Raw genomic sequence first — 19,104 nt, 5'->3', positions numbered from 1 at the left:
GCAGCGATAGAAATACACAGTTTGTTGCAATATGCTTGGGACAGTAGTACATTTTCAGGCAGACAAACTTTCTAAATTACAGTAGTTACAATTGTCAACAACAGATGGCGCTGCGGTCTGGGAAACTCTATAGTACGATATTTTCCACATATCCACCATGCGTAGCAATAATATGGCGTAGTCTCTGAATGAAATTACCCGAAACCTTTGACAACGTGTCTGGCGGAATGGCTTCACATGCAGATGAGATGTACTGCTTCAGCTGTTCAATTGTTTCTGGATTCCGGAGGTACACCTGGTCTTTCAAGTGTCCCCACAGAAAGAACTCACAGGGGTTCATGTCTGGCGAATAGGGAGCCCAATCCACGCCGCCTCCTGTATGTTTCGGATAGCCCAAAGCAATCACACGATCATCGAAATATTCATTCAGGAAATAAAAGACGTCGGCCGTGCGATGTGGCCGGGCATAAACCACGAGGTGTTCGCAGTGTCGTCTAAGGCAGTTAGTACCGCCACAAATTCACGAAGAGTGTCCAGATAGCGTGATGCAGTAATCGTTTCGGATCTGAAAAATGGGCCAATGATTCCTTTGGAAGAAATGGCGGCCCAGACCAGTACTTTTTGAGGATGCAGGGACGATGGGACTGCAACATGGGGCTTTTCGGTTCCCCATATGCGCCAGTTTTGTTTATTGACGAAGCCGTCCAGGTAAAAATAAGCTTCGTCAGTAAACCAAATGCTGCCCACATGCATATCGCCGCCATCAATCCTGTGCACTATATCGTTAGCGAATGTCTCTCATGCAGCAAAGGTAGCGGCGCTGAGGGGTTGCCGCGTTTGAATTTTGTATGGATAGAGGTGTAAACTCGGGCACATGAGACGATACGTGGACGTTGGCGTCATTTGGACCGCAGCTGCAACACGGCGAACGGAAACCCGAGGCCACTGTTGGATCACCTGCTGCAGTAGCTGCGCGTTGCCCTCTGTGGTTGCCGTATGTGGTCGCCCTACCTTTCCAGCACGTTCATCCGTCACGTTCCCAGTCCGTTGAAATTTTTCAAACAGATCCTTTATTGTATCGCTTTTCGGTCCTTTGGTTGCATTAAACCTCCGTTGAAAACTTCGTCTTGTTGCAACAACACTGTGTTCTAGGCGGTGGAATTCCAACACCAGAAAAATCCTCTCTTCTAAGGAATAAACCATGTTGTCCACAGCACACTTTCACATTGTGAACAGCACACGCTTACAGCAGAAAGACGACGTACAGAATGGAGCACCCACAGACTGCGTTGTCTTCAATATCTTCCATATCACTTGCAGCGCCATCTGTTGTTGAAAATTGTAACTACTGTAATTTCGAAAGTTTGTTCGCCTGAAAATGTACTGTTCTCCCAAGCATATTGCAACAAACGGTGTATTTCTATCGCTGCTCGTTTAGTTTTTATTGCCGTTTCAAATATACCGGTCATTTTTGAAACACCCTGTAACTCCCATCATTCCCCCATTTTTAATTCCCTCGATCTCCAAAATGCCTACGACCGCATATGGCATCCCGGTCTCCTCTTTAAACTCTAAACCTATGCCCTGCCTATCAATTTGTCCATCCAGTTGCTTCCTTCTCACGCCGTCCTCCCAGGGCTCTGTCCTCTCCCCTCTCATCTCCTGTACACTGCCGATATGCCCAAGCCACTCCCACCTATCCACCTCCTCCAAAATGCTGATGACACCTCCTTCCTGGCTTTCTATCCTACCCTTCAACTGTCTCAGTGCACCCTCCAAACCCACGTTGATCAGTTCACCACTTGGTGCAACCAGTGCTACCTTCATACCAATTCCTCCAAAGCCAATGGTATTATCATAGGCCACACCACCCACTCCTTCCATCTCCATAATTTCTACCCAGCCATTTATGGTTGACCCATCCATCTTACCCTCACCATGAGATACCTTGGCATCACCCTCGACCAACACCTCATCTGAACCACCCTCATCTCCTGACCATCCAGCAGAAAGTCCATTCCCGCCTCAGCCTCCTGAAACTCCTGTCTGGCCAGACATGGGGATTGCATCCTTCCACCATCTTCCACACCTACAAAGCCCTCATCCATCCTATCCTCTGTTATTCCAGCGTTGTCTGGATCTCTGCCCCCCACCCCCCACTTTTATAAGGCCCTCCATATCCTAGGAAGCCATGTGCTCCACTTTGCCCTGCCTTCCTTCCCCACACGACTCTTGTATGTCCTCATCCCCTTCCCCCACCTCCTCCTTTACCTCCAATATCTCCACATCCTTTCCTACTGTCTGCAGGCTTGATCCCCCCCACTACCTGGTGTCCTCCTTCCTCTCCACCCACTGCCCCTTGCCACGCTTCTATCGCTGTATCTCTCCCTCTCTCCACCTCCACACCCTCCATCTCCTTCATCAGGCTATTTCCAGAACCTCCCCCTCCCAGATGTTGAACTTTGCCATGACATTTACCCTTCCTACCAACTGTAGCCTGGCCTTGTTCCCCTCTGCCCTCCCCAGAGGCCCCCTTTTTCTCTCCCATCCTTCTCTCAGAGCGGATTTTTCTCCTTCCGCCCCTGCACCCCCTCCTCAGCAGTTTTCCTCTCCCGTTCCTTCCCTCTCCAGCCCCCCTGCGCCCCCCCCTCATCCCCCTTTCTCTCCCTCCTTCTCGCCACCTTTCCCCTTCTCCCTTGTCCCCTACCCCTGGCAGATCCTCCCAAGTTTTTATTCATTCTCAAGTGTGTTGCAAGTGTTGTGTTCAGTGCCGTTATCCAGTGTCATCAGGTGATGTGGTTTTAATTGTGTGCTCGACCTGTATATAGTCCATGATTGTTCCGTGCTACGCCGTCCATCATGTGGCTGTTTTAATCGTTCTGCTACTTTTTATGCTCTGGCTGTACTTTGCCTGGTGCCTTTTAATCCTTACAGCGTGTGTTTTTTGTGTAAAATACTAAACGGCTTGTGTGGCCGAGCGGTTCTAGGCGCTTCAGTCTGTAACCGCACAACTGCTATGGTCGCAGGTTCGAATCCTGCCTCGGGCATGGATGTGTGTGATGTGCTTAGGTTAGTTAGGTTTAAGTAGTTCTAAGTGTAGTGGACTGATGAACTTTGATGTTAAGTCCCATAGTTCTTACAGCCATTTGAACCCTTTTTTAGAAGTTCTCCTGCATACCTTGCTGGTCCATCCCTCCTGGAATAATGGATACTGCGGAGAGAGGGCTCATCTACAAGCTATGGGGCTGTTCCAGGATGAACTGTTCACTCCAGCAGAGTATGCACTGCTCCTGACATTAAAACTGTTTGGCAGATCGGGAATTGAACACGCGGCCTTTTTTTTTTTTTGTAAAATGCTTTTTTAGATTTATACTTCCATTTTACAATCGCCGTTATTTGTATGCTTTCTTCCTGTATGTTCCGCCTTTTTTTCTATGTTCCGCCATGTTTCTTCTTTGTATTGTTTTAAATGTCTTCCTGTCTATTTGTAACGTCTCTTGGCTGAAGAGCAGCACCTATGCTGCCGCCAGCCCACACCTGATGGGGAGCTGCAAACACAATAAATGAAAAAAAAAGAAAAAAAAAACAGATGTAAGAGACGACGAAAAGCTCTGCAGACTAGCCCTTATGCGTTATTCAATACTGACCGGAGTCATTCGGATTCGGTACTGAAGTCCTTTGAGGCGCTGCTTCTCACTCAGCTGGCTTCACGAGGTTGAAGGCGCTTCGTTCCAGTAATGGAGTAAGACAAAAAGTGGTGATCAAGGCCACTGAGTGCCGTACTTCCGTATTTTCTGCAGAAATGTTGACAGCGCTCGCCGTGACATAGGACGAATACGGACAATCGCTACACAACGTTTCTGATCTGTATTGTATTTATGCTTTGCTAATGGCAGATGTTATGTAACCTCCACGATATGTACGTTCTGTACACATGAAGCTGAATCTTATTTGCCATTACAGTACTTCATTTCCAAACACTTTCTGATGCTGAATCTCTGGGACGGGGAATAAAGCAAGCCCCAATGTACTCGTCTGCTTTGAGCCGTGCCATATTTCGAATGAAGAGCATAGTATACAGTAATTACTGAAACAACCACATGAAACATTTAATAAGATGCCGACAGTTTCTCCAAATTAGGGATTTTTACGCAATTTTGGGGGAAAATAGTTTTTTGGAGTGAAAGGAAAATTTTGGGGAAAGTTTTTGTGAAAAAAAAATCGGCAGTGAGGAAATAGAAGTATTTCTTCTGCGTAACCATACTACTAATGCCATCTCTGATATTTTAGTTCAAATAACACATATTTAGTTTTACAGATGTGTTCTCTCTCTCTCTCTTATTTTTCTCTTTAAATCAATTGATACACCTTTCCTTTTTTTCGTCTATGATGTTTGGTGTTAGCTTCATATCGATGGCTGTAAGATATAAATACAAGTGTAGCACATATCGATGTCTTGGCGTGTTCAGACATTGCCAACCGAAGCAACCAGCCTATGCAATGCCTGATATAGATTTTCATTTCACCCTTAAGGAACTAAAGAGAGATTTATGATTATGATTTACACTTTTGTAGTTGTGAAAAATATTAAGCAATGATTTCGACCAACATTTGACAAGTGGTTGTCATTTCTCCAAACTTAAGAACAACAATACAGAGTCTTATTGTAGTACATTGCGTTCATTTTTGGCTCTTTCTTGCATTCACCAAAGAAGTTAATTTATTCCGAACACAGCTGCAGAAAGTTGCGGATTTAGATGTACATGGAAGCGCTTTTTCGGTTTTTTATTTGTTGTTGTGCTCGCTGATGCTGTGATTTTCAGGTACATTAACTGAAAGAGAGGAAGTAGTTCACGCAAAGATATCGGTCTGCATGGGAAGCTGAACCACAATTTTCTGGTAAGTTTCTTGATTTCTACAACTTCTATTATAGGTACTTCGCTTGATGCAAAGTAGAGTTTCAGTCTTGTCTAAAAAGCTTCAAATCAGCGATTTTCATTCCATTTTTAGAATAAAAGCAATTATGACGAAAGCACTCTATATGATGTCATAGCATTCCGACGTTGCTTATTGAGTGAGATCAATGAGTACTTAAGTAGAGCGTTGAACTATGGAAGGTTGGGTACTGGTTACTGGTTTGTGTTTTAATTCACACTGAGCTGGCTCTGTGGATTTTCGGATTTTCGTGCCATTAAAATAAGAATTCACTATATATTACTGGTAACTAGATTGCCGGCGTTACGGGGTTATTTTCGTTTTGATAGAATAATCTGGTTCGCTCTCTAAGACCAGATGATGCTGACCACCGGAGCAAACCACACACCTCGGACCGACCGAAAATACACATAAACCTCTTCTTTCACTCTCATTGGTCAGAAACGAGTGGCGCATTGCGGTCTTTGGTTTGATGTGTGGTCCTGACTTCGGTGTTATCGTTTGAGATCCCTTTTTGCTTACTTTGTGTTGCGATTAGGATGTTCCAAGACATATGTGGCATTTTTTTTTTCGCGAAATTAAACACACATAACCTCTAATTTTCCGCTATTGGCCTTAATAACCCACATAACAAATATTATTGATATTTAATTATGTTAACACGTGCTGGCATGGTGCTCAACAAGAGACATGAAGCCGGCCGCGGTGGTCTCGCGGTTCTAGACGCGCAGTCCGGAACCGTGCGACGGTCGCAGGTTCGAATCCTGCCTCGGGCATGGATGTGTGTAATGTCCTTAGGTTAGTTAGGCTTAAGTAGTTCTAAGTTCTAGGGGACTAATGACCACAGCAGTTGAGTCCCATAGTGCTCAGAGCCATTTGAAACATTTGAAGAGACATGAAAGTTGGTACTAAGTGTAGAAGGATTCCAGAATTTAGTGTTTATTTGATAAGTGAAACACCAATATGCCCTTTTTACTGTTTAATAAACGTTACTTTTTTAAAATTTTCTTTTCATATTTGGCTTTCTGCGGTCGGGATAAATATTCCGGTGTTAAAACTGCTTTTGTTCCTCCGTGATTAAATGACTAAAGCTTTGTACAGGGCTTAATTTCGGCCGGCAACTCCCTAGCAATTTAATTTGATTTAAAATAGTACACGTGTATTAAAGCGCAATGTAACTATAGTTTGCCGCTGTATTGTTAATTAATACGGGACACACGTTTATCGAGCAGTTAGAATGCAACTGATGTACTGTAGCGACTGGCAGCAGTTGAAAACATGATCTCGTAGTTATGAAGACTACCGACTTGGGCCTATGTATCAAGCAGACATAGGGAACAAAGCGAAATCGCTATGGGGACAGATGGTAGAGCGTTTTGTTTATGTTAAATAATCCGGTTTTTTTAATTATAAGAAATTATATTTTAAAAACCTGAAATTCAAAACCTTCTGTAAAAAAGGTTTCTCATTATAAGTTTTTTCAAGAATCGAAACTTGTGATTTTTGAGTGGATGGGGGAGATGTGTTCGGGGTTTCCAGCACCTGAAATTTTAAAATTAAGCATTGGTCTTGCATCATCTTGACTGTCCTTTAGCTGTATCGTTCACTGCTCTCAGCGTTGAAACCTTCTCTCTGTCTTCTTAAAAAAGCATTATTTGGCCACATAGTAGAGAATTAGTGGAGAAAAATGGTCTTCAGTTTAAAGACAATCTAACAATGACTTGCTTCTGACTCGAATGAATTCGTATATGTATTTTACTAAAATGAAACAAGGGAATGTCATTTAACAAAACAATAACCTAAACAGAAAACTAAAGCGATAACTTCTATATTTACTTACTTAACTTACAATAGATGGGATGTGAAGTTTACCATGGGCTAATAAATTATCTTTCGTTAAATGTTCAACCTTTTTTTACTTTATTTATTAATCCCCCTCATAATCGAACAGTGACAAGACAGAAACTTTATCAGTCAAGTACCATAAATATTGTCCATTCTTCTGTAAACCTGCTTTGGATATGCTTTTATCAATTTTTACGTAAGTCTACCATCGACTTCAAAATGCTCGAGCTTTGGAAGGTTGCTGTTACTGCCAAAACAGATTGAGTCCATGACTTGACGCAGAATGTCACGACGAACGGGCAAACGTCTAACAGCGCTGCTGCCTTATCATTGCTCGTTATTTAGTGCGAATTATCAAGAGAAATTTGTGAATGGTTTGAGGATTTTTTGGTTGGGAGGAGGCAGCAAGTTATCTTGGACGGAGAGTCATCGAAAAATTTAGAGGTAACTTCGGGTATGCACCAGTGATGTGTGTTGGGACCCTTCCTGTTCATGTTGTATATTATTGACCTGGCAGATAATATTAATAGTAACCTCAGATTTTTGCAGATGATGCACTTATCTGTTTGAAACAAGATGCATAAATGACCGGTCAGGTCTTGATAAGATTTCAGTATGGTGCAAAACGTTGGCAACTTGCTTTAAATGTTCAGAAATGTAAAATTGTGCACTTTACAAAACGAAAATACGTATCAAATGGTTCAAATGGCTCTAAGCAATGTGAGACTTAACATCTGAGGTCATTAGTCCCCTAGACTTAAGGGCATCACACACATCCATGCCCGAGGCAGGATTCGAACCTGCGTCCGTAGCAGCAGCGCGGTTCCGGACTGAAGTGCCTAGAACCGCTCGGCGAAAATACGTATCATTTATGAGTGAGTCACAGACGGGGATCATGTAACTCATACAAATAACTGCGTCCAACACTTTGTAGAGATGAAATGGAATAATCACAAAGGCTCAGTCGTGGGTAAAAGAGGTGGCAGATTTCGGTTTATTGATGGAATACTGGGGAAATGCAATCGGTTCAAACGCAGATTGCTTACAAATCATTCGTGCGGCCCATACTAGAATATTGCTCAAGTGTGTGGGACCTGTACCAGTGAGGACTAAAAGAGGATATTGAAAGTATACAGATAAGCGCAACGGGAATGGTGACTGGTTTGTCTGACGCGTGGTAGAGTGTCAGAGAGGCTGAAGAAACTGAATTGGTGACTCCTAAAGGTAGACGCAACCTGTGCCGAGAAAGCATACTTACAAAGTTTCAAGAACCGGCTTGAACCCTGTGGTGCAGTTTTCCTTTGCAGGGACAGCCGTTAATGTCGCTTCTTTGTCGTTTTTAATCAGTCGTGAGGCTGCAAAAGCACGTACTCGTATTCTATCTACCCCAGTGGACATTCCGTACTGGTGCTGTGCCCTGCGTACATTTGCAGCCCCAGGATTAGCAGAAACGCTAAAGAAGCCACATTAACAGCTGTCTACCGCAGTGTACAACTGCACCACAGAGTTAAATGATGACTTGGGATATACTACAACCCACTACATATTGCTTCCGTGGGGATCGTGCGGACGAGATTAGGTTTGTTACAGCAAACACGGAGGTATTTAAACACTCATTCTTCCCCCGCTCCGTACATGAATGGAACGGGGAAAAACCATAATGCCTGGTACAATGGGATGTACCCTCTGCCATGCACTTCAAAGTGGTTTGCATAGTACATGTGTAGGTGTAGACGTAATGACAGGCCGCTTACATCCATAGTAAACTCATGACGTGACATAGGACGTCAAGGGTTAAAGCAGACGGCTGAGTCCTAGAATATCTACGATACTTCGTGATGACTTACACCGACTACACGGCGGATTTTCTTAGCGAATAACGTACAACGCAAGCTCCCACCTAAGTCATCTTCACATTACGGTCTTCGGCTTATTTACATTCACTACTGAAATATATCAGCTTACTGCCTGTGTACTGAAGTAATACTGATGTACAGCGTAGAGGAACAATTTGATTACATATCAAGCATCTATCTGTTCTCTGTCGGGGAAGTTAAATATTAAGCCTTTTCACGTGCTACCACTTGTTAGCGACGCTAAAATTACGATTGTCTTCGTTAATCAAATAAATTCGTTTGAGGATTCAACGCACAAAAATTAGATATAATACACTACGTGATCAAAACCTCCGGACATCTGGCTGAAAATGACTTACAAGTTCGTAGCGCCCTTCATCGGTAATGCTGGAATTCAATATGGTGTTGGCCCACCCTTAGCCTTGATGACAGCTTCCACTCTCGCAGGCATCGTTCAATCAGGTGCTGGAAGGTTTCTTGAGGAATGACAGCCCATTCTCACGGAGTGCTGCATTGAGGAGAGGTATCGATGTCGGTCGGTGAGGCCTGACGCAAAGTCAGGACTCTGTGCAGGCCAGTCCATTGCACGAATATTATTGTCGTGTAAACACTCCGCCACAGGCCGTGCATTATGAACAGGTGCTCGATCGTGTTTAAAGATGCAATCGCCATCCCCGAATTGCTCTTCAACATTGGGAAGCAAGAAGGTGCTTAAAACATCAATGTAGGTCTGTGCTGTGATAGTGCCACGCGCAAAACAACAAGGGGTGCAAGCCCCCTCTATGAAAAACTCAACCACATCATAACAATACCGCCTCCGAATTTTATTGATGGCATTACACACGCTGGCAGATGACGTTCACTGGAAATTCGCCATACCCACACGCTGCCATCGGAACGCCACATTGTGTACCGTGATTCGTCAGTCCACACAACGTTTTTCCACTATTCAAACGTTCAATGTTTACGCTCCTTACACCAAGCGAGGAGTCGTTTGGCATTTATCGGCGTGATGTATGGCTTACGAGCAGCCGCTCGAATCAACTGTCGGCGGTCTCTGTCAGTCAACAGACGAGGTCGGCCTGTACGCTTCTGTGCTTTACGTGTCCCTTCACATTTCGGAAACAGTGAACCTAGGGATGTTTAGGAGAGTGGAAATCTCGCTTACAAACGTATGATACAAGTATCTCGCAATCACCTGATCACGTTCAAAGTCCGTGAGTTCCGCGAAACGCCCTATCCTGCTCTCTCGTGATGTCCAATGAATACTGAGGTCGCTGATACGGAGTACCTGGTAGTAGGTGGCAGCACAACGCACCTAATATGAAAAACGTATGGTTTTGGGGATGTCTGGATACTTTTAATCACTTAGTGTACGTTAGCAGTCCATTGTAGAAAACTTTGGCTACTTTAATGATGATGTGCCTTATCAGTAATGCCTTCCTTGTTCGTGCACCAAACGTGTATGCTATAGTTAAATTCAGTACTTCAAGGTTTAGATGTAATAAATACCGAAAATTCTAACTAGCACTTTACCTTTAGTAGATAGTATAGTCTGCTTCACAGTGCATATGTACATCGACATGAGAAGTGTCTGTTCTTTTCGACATGTCCGAAAGAGCAGACATTATTTCTGTGTCTGATCCCGCAGACGGACATAGAATATGTTCAGAAAGTAGAAATTCCGATCTCTGCCGCATTCGGGCAAAAAAAGAATTCATCATTGACAAATTAAAATTTGTACCACTGCCAGGCTTTGAACCCAGGTCTCCTGTTCTTTTTCTTCTATTGTTCGTTATATTTGTTCGGAGTGGACGTCCCATGACGCTTGTTTATGTTCATCGTTGACCATTCACTCACTTTTTGTGTTACAGAGGGCAGCTAACCCTCTCTGACCGAACACGCTGAGCCACCGTGTCGACAACCTTTAGGCAGATGTGTTAACCCAAATCGCCACCTTGTTACACTTATTGGACACAACTGCGCCAACTAGTCAAATGCGCCTCCTCCCCCCCCCCCCCTCTCTCTCTCTCCCTCAACCCAAGTTCCCATTTTCCGCACACACTTCCACTTCGCGTGATGCGACGAGCAAAAAGAGGATAAAGGGCTAGGGACCCTTACGTTGCCGGTCCGTATGGCCGAGCGGTTCTAGGCGCTACAGTCTGGAACCGCACGACTGCTACGGTCGCAGGTTCGAATCCTGCCTAGGCCATGGTTGTGTGTGACGTCCTTAGGTTAGTTAGGTTTAAGTAGTTCTAGGCTCTAGGGGACTGATGACCTCAGATGCAAAGTCCCATAGTGCTCAGAGCCATTTGGACCAAACTCCTACATTGGTAGTGTGCGGCAAATGGTAATTTGGATTTGGGGGGGGGGGGGGGGGAGGCGCGCTTGAGTAGTCTAATCGCTGCGCCAAGGTGTACGCATCTTCCTACTAAGCAGGAGACCCGGATTCGAATCCGGCCTTAGTCCAAATTTTCGTGTGTCGCCAATGAATTTTTTCATTGGCGGCAGAGATCGGAATTTCTCCTTTCTGAACATAATCTCCTTGTGCCGCGAGTCATCACATCTTTGGCATGAAGTAATCTGAGCTCGACATTAGCACCACCCCGACGCGGTCGCGAGAAGCGCTCTCGACAGCGGCTGGGGAAGTCAGCATCACCGAGCAGTGTGTGGCAGAGACGGGATTTCTAGCAAAAGAGCTGTCAGTTGTTTCTCGGATGGACGTGGGTGCACCAGCTGAGTGGAAATGGTGTGAGTTCTGCTGGATGATACTGCTTTCTGCTGAGTGGAAGAGAAAGCTGCCCAGTTTGGCTTCGATAGCGACACTATCCTTGATACGTGCAGGTGGGAAGGACTGAGTCTGCAGTCGCACACTGTGTGGAAACGGTACCTGAACTCTGTTAAATAACCTTTGCGGCAGGCGAGCGTTCCTTTCATTAGTTTTCTGTTTTATGCGGTGTAGAATCCGCCTCCTGTTTACATAATTATTAAGTACTGTGCTATGTTGCTACGATAAGAGGGTGTTGTCAGCGTGGTGCTCAGTAGGCTTGGGAACACTGTCCAAGCTTACTGTTGTACCTTGCATGGCTCTTGTGGTTGTATCAGGCTACACTGAGCTCGTTTGATGGCACTACTGTGTCCAAAACAGAGTGAATGTTATCAGGTATTTTAGAACAGTGTAAGTTTAAGACTATATAATATCTGATTGATTGCATGGCATTGTGGTCACAGTTGTACTCAAGATTATGATGATAGTATTTATTAAGATTTTTGAGGATTATTTAAAGTGCTTTGAAAAAGTGGCCATATGTATGTTAAGTAGGTGCCAGTACTATAGTCAGTGGGTGTTGGTCGCCACTCATTGTACGACAGGAGATTAGTACAGTTTTCTTTACAGATGTGCATAATATGTTTATCTAAATTCTAATTAACTTGCGTACTGTCTGGCTATGGCGACGTTGTGGCCTGAAGCATGTTGTATATCGAGCAAATGAGCAAATGGACCAAACTGTGCTCTTAAATAAAGGACCCAGCCGCTGTTTACTGGACAGAGTATCAAACATTTTGTTTGGCCAAGCTGTTTTTAATGTATACAGATGATTAATTGTGTTTTTAAAATTTATGGTTTATTCTTCAGAGATGTGAAATTAAATTGAATTTGTGAAATTTAATCTGATACATGTTTTTAAATAATATGTTGTTCAAACTATCACTCAACGATTGTTGTACTCAAAGCCTGCTCCACTCCATCCACTGGTACACCATACCCTTTCTACTAACGATTTCAGTGATACCAACACTGGAAATTGAGGGTCTGTCACCCTATTCAGATGTTTCAGACTACCTAAGTGATGTTATTAAAGGTGAAAAGATTCCAGAACTGTTTCTCTCTCTCTCTCTCTCTCTCTCTCTCTCTCTCTCTCTCTCTCTCTTAAGTACAGCCTCCCCATACGGAAACACTTATTAAAGGCGAACTTTGCCTGGTATTATATTAATCGTAGGAACCTTCTGATAAACAGAAAGGTTCAACAGAATGTCTAATTAATGAATTTTTTCCAGATCTCTTTTTGTCACAAGTTTCCATTTGCGTCCAGCGTCGTTGGTTGAACATCGTCGACCGAGCTACGTTGTCTTAAGGTGTTTATGTGCCATGTATTTTGGGGAAAATTGTGCAAGTGTATTTTTATTTATTTATTTATTTTTGGGAGGGAGCTTATATCGCGTGTGATTATTTGTCAGTAACTGGGGAGCTTCAAAAAATTTTGGGAGTGGGGAAAAGTACGTTAGCAGCAAAAGAATATCAAGGATTTTTTTTTTTTTTTGCTTTGAAAACTTTCTCCATTACTTACTTGATGTCGTTTTCGGTAATTCATCGTGCCACTAAAGTTCAATATGGATTCGTGTACTCGCTCCAGAATCAAGGCTGAAGTAGGTGTGGGAGGTGAACCGGTGGAAACAGAAACCTTGGCTTCCCAGGGATACGTCTGCAGCGCGGCCCGCATGTCAAGGTAGTTTGGACTACGTTGCAGAATTTTCGCTGGGAAACACTTATACCTCATACATACAGTCCCGATCTCTCCCAAAGCGATGCCGATGTTTTTGGAGGCCTGAAGCGAGACATTCGTGGCCGTCTGTTTGCTTCGGACGAAGGAGTGCACGCCTGGATGTAATCGCGTTTCCCTAGGCAACTGCAAACGTTTTTCTTTGGAAGCATTGAGCGTCTTGATTAACAGTGGGATAAATTAGTTAATAGTCATGACGATTACTTTTGAAATAATAAATTATTCACTTTATTTCCCTATGTCTACTTTGCATTTGACTGTCCCTAATGGTTCAGTGGTCTAAATTACAGCCCTTCATCCAATCCCTCTTCGGTATGACTCTGATAGTTTATGAGATGATTGTTTAAAAGATATATTTGAAGATTTTAGCTGCAAGCGTGTGCAAAGATGTGAGGTAAGCAAGGGCGCGGGTTCAATTCCCGATCTGCCAAACAGTTTTAATGTCAGGAGCAGTGCATACTCTGCTGGAGTGAACAGTTCATCCTGGAACAGCCCCATAGCTTGTAGATGAGCCCTCTCTCCGCAGTATCCATTATTCCAGGAGGGATGGACCAGCAAGGTATGCAGGAGAACTTCTTAAAAAAGGGTTCAAATGGCTGTAAGCACTATGGGACTTAACGTCAAAGTTCATCAGTCCACTACACTTAGAACTACTTAAACCTAACTAACCTAAGGATATCACACACGTCCGTGCCCGAGGCAGGATTCGAACCTGCGACCGTAGCAGCAGCGCGGTTCCGGACTGAAGCGCCTAGAACCGCTCGGCCACACCGGCCGGCAGAGAACTTCTGTGAAGTTTGAAAGGAAGGAGAGAGATACAAGCAGAATTTAAAAGGGCACGTGCCCTCCACATGCCTCCCCCCCCCCCCCCCCCCAAGAAAAAAATTCCCAAACACCAAACTCACATATTGCTTCGGTAAACAAACAGGCGTAACAATTCAGTATCAGTTCGAAGAACGCCAGACACGTAGTGGATATTCACAAGTAGCAAGTGTACCCACGAATAACGCTAGAAATGTAATGCACATTCACAAGTAACAAGTGTACCCACAGCTACTTGTTGTGAACTCAAAACTACACTGCCTGACAAAAAAGAGTGAACTACCTAGAAGACATGGTCAGATGTTGACATTACTTCGTACACATACAGGTCATCAGCAGACACGTAAACTGTTATAGTTGTAATTCTCTGTGATTAGTAGAACAGTCATCAAAGTTTGTCACTATTGTTCGGGTTTAGTGTTGTTTCCAGGGCCTATAGGGTATATGAAGGGTGTGAACTGCATCAGGCGTTGAGTAATCACTGTGAACTGCATCGTGATGCCAGATAGGTGTTTGATTCAGCACTATCAGCATCTGAAAGAGTTTGAAAGAAGCCTCACTGCAGGTCTCCACTTGGTCAGCTAGTTTCATCGTGCTACATTTAGATATTTGCGATATTAGGATAGGACAACCGCCTGACGTTCAACTGCATGGTAACATGAGGCAGGCATACTCGTTATCAATGTTTCAGTCTACCACGTCTGACCACCACAAGACACTATCGCCGTATTTTGCCCCAAGAACATCAACACACTTTCAGGTCTGCACCTGCCATCGGAGATAATGAACTCCCTCCAGCATTCTGTATTATCCTTCACTATTGGCCAGAGACTTGCAGTAGCTGGTCTAGGGAATTACCGTCCCATGCTTAGGCTGCCGATAACACCACAACACCAATGGTTCCATCTGGAGTTGTACCGTGACTGGGAAGTGTGGACGGCTGATGAATGGCATCGCATTGTGTTCAACGACGAATTACTTTTCTGGACTGCACCCTACGATCATCATCAGCAAAGATAGAGGCGAGCTAGGGAGCAGTCCCATTGTTGCAACGTTTTGGAGACGTACAGTCGCCTTTCTCCTGGCATCATGGTTTGGGAGCCGTCGGGCGTGATTTTAGGTCATGGCTAGTAGTGATTGAGGGAACGTGATGACACAATGGTACGTCACGTACGTTCTGCATTTACATGTGTTACCTCTTATGTGACATTATAACAGTGACAGTTTTCAACACAACAATGCTCGTACACACGCGGAACGTGTCTCTTTAGACTGTCTCCGAGATGGTTGGGTTCTCTAGTGGCCAGCAAGATCTGAGGTCTGTCTTGTGTGGGAGCAGCTCGGGCGTCAGCAGCTTCATAGTACATCAAGGGCCAGTTAAAACAGCTGTAGGTCATACTAAATAAGAAGAACCACTGCGACTGTAAAAAATCTTTGTTCAAAGACACAAGAGGTTTCACCAACTAAATTTGCATTGTCAAATGTTTATAGTCGATCCACAGAAGCGATTGTTTAAAAGATGAAAAAAGCACATTCCCCAACGTCCTCATCAAGGCACATAAAATTTCTAATTCATAAATGTGCGAACGTCAATAAACAGAAAATGGGGACTGAAGACATCCCGAAACATCTCTCTTCTATGAACTGGCTATAAGCATCTGCAGATACAAATATAGTTTGCAAAACCGGTCGTGTTTTTGAATAATTATTGTTAATATCACAGCGGCCTTTCTTATTCAAGATGGAATATTTCGACTTTGGGTGCCGTATGTCCAAAGTTGTGGGTCATCTTCCTTTGGGAGAGAATATATCGGCTTTGCTACAGCCTACCCATCCGAATCAGTGCCTGCAGCCAGGTCAGAGGGCATGCAACTTCATACTGGTAAGTGGGCTCACAATGCCAAGTTCCTCGTAAATTTGATTAGGTCTTGTTATCACTAAAATAACATCACCTAGCTTGGGAAGTTTCATTTCGTTTCCTCCTCACGTTCTGGGTGCTTCAGTTTTTGTCAGTGTATTTAGCAATTTATTCTGAAACTAAAAAGAGTTTCCTCTTCTCACTTCCTCTCCTTCTCAGGTCCTGGGTACGCTTTTGGTGCCTGAATAGCACAGTCCCTGAGCGTTGCCCAGTTTGGCACACACTCATAATCTCTCAAAAGATTCTGTAACGGAGTACACTCTCCTGCAAACTAACGATCCCTTCTGTGAACATGTATTTTACATACGTCACTTCCAGTGTGTCGTTTTCCGTGGGATTTGTTGTGCGGATAGTAGAAGCAATTTTTTTCGCAGTGAGTAGTGTTTTGTCAACTCCTTTCACAGTAGCTGGTTCTCGCAGTCTCTTACTCCGACGGTGTTCAGATTATTTGATCCTCACTTCCATATCCTGCAAAATAATAAAGACAATAACGTACTTTAGTTTCGGTAACAGTAATTAATTACAAGTTGTATAAATAATATTCATCTTAAAGCATAAATAAGACAACAAGCAAGATGGTTCAGTCATTTCGGGCGAAGTCCATACAAATCTGCTCCAGACAAACGTTTAACTTCAGGTCTGTGGCTAAGTCTGTGGCATAAGCGTAGTACAGCATTAGAAAAGTTCGGTTTCTCTAATTTTTATTTATCTTTTATTCCGTTCCGCCTATGTGCTAATGTTTCCAGATAGCGTAACATGTCGTTACACGTACAACTTTTTAAACAAAGTATCAGACTTCCCGAGACAAAAAACTAGAGTCCCATGTTAAACCTAATAAGAGCAACAATAAAGATGGTAATGAAATTTAAAAAGTGTTCAATTACTCAATCAGAATGAGCATGCATTTTTAATTAGAAAATAAGACTCTAGTAAAATTAGAGTAGTTCTGTTATTTCAGTAGGAAAATCACTTGATGGTGGCAGAAGTAAAGAGAAAATGCAAACTAGCAATAGCAAGTTGCGTATTTTTTTTTTTTTAAAGTGTACCCCGTCACTCCAAACAGTTACTGGGTTAGTAAAAAAATATAGAAAATTTAACATTGTCGTTTAATGCCTGATAGTTTCCCCCCTACTGAGTACATTACACAGGAAGTTCATAACCGTGTGAAACTGTCAATAAAGTCCTTCTTTGGTATGTTGGCTTGAATGCGGATTAAGTCGTCAAAACGTTGAGCCTTCGTGTGAATTTCTGCAGTTTGGCGTTTTATGGTAATTTCGTATTGAGAACACCAGTCTCGTCGTCACTGATGTTTTTTTCCAGAAAAGAACTGTCCGTGTTTTATATTTCAGGCGTCCACGCGTCATTGTTTTTATTCGGAAATCAGTTGTGCGGGACAGATTTTGCACACACTTTTTTCTTCTTCAGAACATTGCGGAGAAAAGCAACTCTTAATTTAGAGATGTTGCTTCACTGCGATTTTTTTACACAGCGACGTTGACACACCACTGTTGCATGTCTGCTGATAAACACTGCCTGCTCACAACTGACTGGTCGAATGCACAGATGTTGTCTACGGTTGTTAGTTCAAGCTGCCACCGTACTTACTGCACTGACGTCTCTTTATCCCACAGATAGAATCAGACCTGGAATTTGTTGGACGGACGGTGAATTAATATCGAATATCATTTATGTATCAGAAAGTCGTTTCAGCAAGTATTTCTGTGAAGTATAGCCTTGTATGGAAGTGAAACAACGATAGCAAGCAGAACAAAATGAAGATAAAAGACACTTAAAATGATGATATAGAAGAACCCTGAAGATTATTTGTATAGACTGGATAACCAGTGAAGAGATACTGGATAGGACTAAGGAGAAAAGAGTTTTATAGCACACGCCCTGAGACTTCATGAAATAGTTAATAATGGAATAGGGGAAAGACTGTACAGGAAGACAAAGGCTTGAATATGGGAAAATTCGAAACTGATTGGCTGGGTTTGTTAAAGTAACCTTAAATCTGTTTTATATTAACAGTTTTTTCTTACTTGTCGATCCATTTTATTTTTACCGTGAGACAATAAAACGGACCTAAAATATTTATACATAATTAATATTTCCGTAACATCCGGTTCGTTTCAGTGAGTCACAATTAGCACAACATGATTCATTGGACCAAAGTATTCCTGCAAATAACAGATGGATGCCTTCATATTGCACTTGGAAATGTTCTGTTTCTCACTGCCTTCAGCTTTCATAGAGGTATTTTAAGACCTATAAGCCGAATGCAGAACACTTTTCGGATAGTAATTGAGAAAGTTTTAGCAACATCAAGATCGTTGCTCCACCTTTTTATTGGCTGAATAATCGTTGCTTCCATTTCTTCATCTGTGAGTAGACGTACTCTAGGGTTAGCTTAAGAATCCCTGCTTGTTAAGTAAAGGCTTACAAGAAGTTCATGAATTAGCATAACAAATGATAGTGATAGCATGCAGCCTGTGGGCATACTGGCCCGGTGATTTATCGTCATCAATGATTTATGACGCCTCTCCCTCTCGTCCTCCATCTTTATAAACAAATTGCCTTATGTAATACTGGCTGGTTGTTATCATATTGATTGGCTGCCATATAAGGGTGTTTACTTATGGCTCTTTATTATCCAGTTAGGGTGGGCTTTTATCCTATTGATTTAGGATCAGATAAGGAGGTTTATTTATGACATTTTCCCTTATTGCACACTTAATTAGGATAATTTACTAGTCAGTATGCTGGCCCAAGGTGGCGAAGTGTCACGAAGGTGGATGATATGTAAAGTGTCATTTCAGTCTGCCCTTAAGGCCATCCTAAAAGTCTTTTGCCCGCCAGTACGAGTCACATTGGATATAACCCTGTGGGAAGTAGCGGGAAATTTTAAAAAATGTCTGTTTATTTAAACATTTAGGTATTTTCTGGGTCCATCCAGACGTATGTATGGCAGTATTTAATTACCGTCCTGTGATATATTATTATTACATGATACAATAAGGAGGGGTTGTTTATCACATCTGTGCGGTGTCGAGGATGATTTAGTATTATTATTAATGGTTTCTGAACAATGACAAAGAAGATGGTGGATCCAGCCGACTTGGATGCACAAGAGACTTTCTTGAACAAAGTACACTCTTACTACGTA

The 19,104-nt window shown here is 43.0% G+C and overlaps 1 long non-coding RNA gene across 1 annotated transcript in view; it reads right to left on the bottom strand.

Annotated features, from left to right (window-relative positions):
• Positions 1–19,104, bottom strand: part of LOC126336733 (uncharacterized) — a 100,967-nt gene that overhangs the window by 13,439 nt on the left and 68,424 nt on the right. The window contains exon 2 of the long non-coding RNA XR_007564990.1: positions 16,246–16,406. This is a non-coding gene — a long non-coding RNA (uncharacterized LOC126336733). The remainder of the gene's footprint in view (positions 1–16,245; positions 16,407–19,104) is intronic.

The sequence above is a fragment of the Schistocerca gregaria genome, chromosome 1, assembly GCF_023897955.1.
Source record: "Schistocerca gregaria isolate iqSchGreg1 chromosome 1, iqSchGreg1.2, whole genome shotgun sequence".
NCBI lineage: Eukaryota > Metazoa > Arthropoda > Insecta > Orthoptera > Acrididae > Schistocerca > Schistocerca gregaria.
The sequence above is the reverse complement of the archived record's forward strand: the minus strand, read 5'-3'. Positions and strand labels throughout refer to the sequence as shown.